The sequence below is a fragment of the Rutidosis leptorrhynchoides genome, chromosome 2 (genome assembly GCF_046630445.1).
Source record: "Rutidosis leptorrhynchoides isolate AG116_Rl617_1_P2 chromosome 2, CSIRO_AGI_Rlap_v1, whole genome shotgun sequence".
Classification (NCBI taxonomy): domain Eukaryota; kingdom Viridiplantae; phylum Streptophyta; class Magnoliopsida; order Asterales; family Asteraceae; genus Rutidosis; species Rutidosis leptorrhynchoides.
In genome coordinates, this window is record NC_092334.1 from 248,733,336 (window position 1) to 248,736,260 (window position 2,925).

Below are 2,925 nucleotides of genomic sequence, written 5' to 3' on the forward strand. Positions count from 1 at the left end.
GCAAACAAAAGTTAATCCTTCTAACTTGACTTTTAAAATTAACTAAACACATGTTCTATATCTATATGATATGCTAACTTAATGATTTAAAACCTGGAAACACGAAAAACACCGTAAAACCGGATTTACGCCGTCGTAGTAACACCGCGGGCTGTTTTGGGTTAGTTAATTAAAAACTATGATAAACTTTGATTTAAAAGTTGTTATTCTGAGAAAATGATTTTTATTATGAACATGAAACTATATCCAAAAATTATGGTTAAACTCAAAGTGGAAGTATGTTTTCTAAAATGGTCATCTAGACGTCGTTCTTTCGACTAAAATGACTACCTTTACAAAAACGACTTGTAACTTATTTTTCCGACTATAAACCTATACTTTTTCTGTTTAGATTCATAAAATATAGGTCAATATGAAACCATAGCAATTTGATTCACTCAAAACGAATTTAAAATGAAGAAGTTATGGGTAAAACAACATTGGATAATTTTTCTCATTTTAGCTACGTGAAAATTGGTAATAAATCTATTCCAACCATAACTTAATCAACTTGTATTGTATATTATGTAATCTTGAGATACCATAGACACGTATACAATGTTTCGACCTATCATGTCGATACATCTATATATATTTCGGAACAACCATAGACACTCTATATGTGAATGTTGGAGTTAGCTATACAGGGTTGAGGTTGATTCCAAAATATATATAGTTTGAGTTGTGATCAATACTGAGATACGTATACACTGGGTCGTGGATTGATTCAAGATAATATTTATCGATTTATTTCTGTACATCTAACTGTGGACAACTAGTTGTAGGTTATTAACGAGGACAGCTGACTTAATAAACTTAAAACATCAAAATATATTAAAAGTGTTATAAATATATTTTGAACATACTTTGATATATATGTATATATTGTTATAGGTTCGTGAATCAACCAGTGGCCAAGTCTTACTTTCCGACGAAGTAAAAATCTGTGAAAGTGAGTTATAGTCCCACTTTTAAAATCTAATATTTTTGGGATGAGAATACATGCAGGTTTTATAAATGATTTACAAAATAGACACAAGTACATGAAACTACATTCTATGGTTGAATTATCGAAATCGAATATGCCCCTTTTTATTAAGTCTGGTAATCTAAGAATTAGGGAACAGACACCCTAATTGACGCAAATCCTAAAGATAGATCTATTGGGCCTAACAAACCCCATCCAAAGTACCGGATGCTTTAGTACTTCGAAATTTATATCATATCCGAAGGGTGTCTCGGAATGATGGGGATATTCTTATATATGCATCTTGTTAATGTCGGTTACCAGGTGTTCACCATATGAATGATTTTTATCTCTATGTATGGGATGTGTATTGAAATATGAAATCTTGTGGTCTATTGTTACGATTTGATATATATAGGTTAAACCTATAACTCACCAACGTTTTTGTTGACGTTTTAAGCATGTTTATTCTCAGGTGATTATTAAGAGCTTCCGCTGTCGCATACTTAAATAAGGACGAGATTTGGAGTCCATGCTTGTATGATATTGTGTAAAAACTGCATTCAAGAAACTTATTTTGTTGTAACATATTTGTATTGTAAACCATTATGTAATGGTCGTGTGTAAACAGGATATTTTAGATTATCATTATTTGATAATCTACGTAAAGCTTTTTAAACCTTTATTGATGAAATAAAGGTTATGGTTTGTTTTAAAATGAATGCAGTCTTTGAAAAACGTCCCATATAGAGGTCAAAACCTCGCAACGAAATCAATTAATATGGAACGTTTTTAATCAATAAGAACGGGACATTTCAATGAGCGAGTTATTTCAAACGGGTTTTTTCGAGCGTGATAGAGCTAAGAAAATTATGGGTTATAGCTATGGAGGTTATGGGTATTGTTCGGGGGTATGCTCGTGAGGTCAAACTAGTATTTATCATCTCAGTTGTGTCTCTGTACTTTCCTGCAATATTGAATCACATTATTGATACGTGAGCATTCATACATTATCTTATATATTTTATTAGTGTATCCCTGACTAGTGCTCGAGTATATATGATTATGCATGTTTGTCTGCTTAATTTCGTCGTTATATAGTTTATGATTAATCACGAATTTGTTACATATGCTACTAATATAAGGTATATGATATGCATGTCGTTGGAAAGCTGGCGAAAAATTAATAACTTTTTATTTAGAAATCATGTGGTTTCGATGAATAGATTAAAATATATAGTCAACTGAATTATCATTAATTTTAGTATTATTATTAAAATGATTATTATTATTACTATCGTCGTTATTATCGTCATTAGTATTATTATCTAATTATTATTATTATTATTATTATTATTATTATTATTATTATTATTATTATTATTATTATTATTATTATTATTATTATTATTATTATTATTATTATTATCATCATCATCATTATTGTATTAATATAAGTTTTATCATTAAAATTGTTATTGTTATTGTTAATACTATCGTTATTATCGCTAAGGTTATTATTATTATTATTATTATTATTATTATTATTATTATTATTATTATTATTATTATTATTATTATTATTATCATTATGATAATTATTAGTATTACCATTAGTATTATTATAATTATTATTAAAAGTATCATTAATATTAAAACTATCATTTTTATTAAAAATTTCATTTTTAATAGAAATATCATTGTTATTATAAAATGTCATTATTATTATCATTTTAGTATTATTATTATTATTAAAAATTATCATTTTGAATAGAATTATTATTATTAGTACAATTAATATTAAAAAGTATCATTATTATTAAAGTTATCATTTTATTATAATTAATATCATTATTAGTAAATAAATATTGTTATTATTATTATTATATTATTATTATTATTATTAAAAATAATTAATA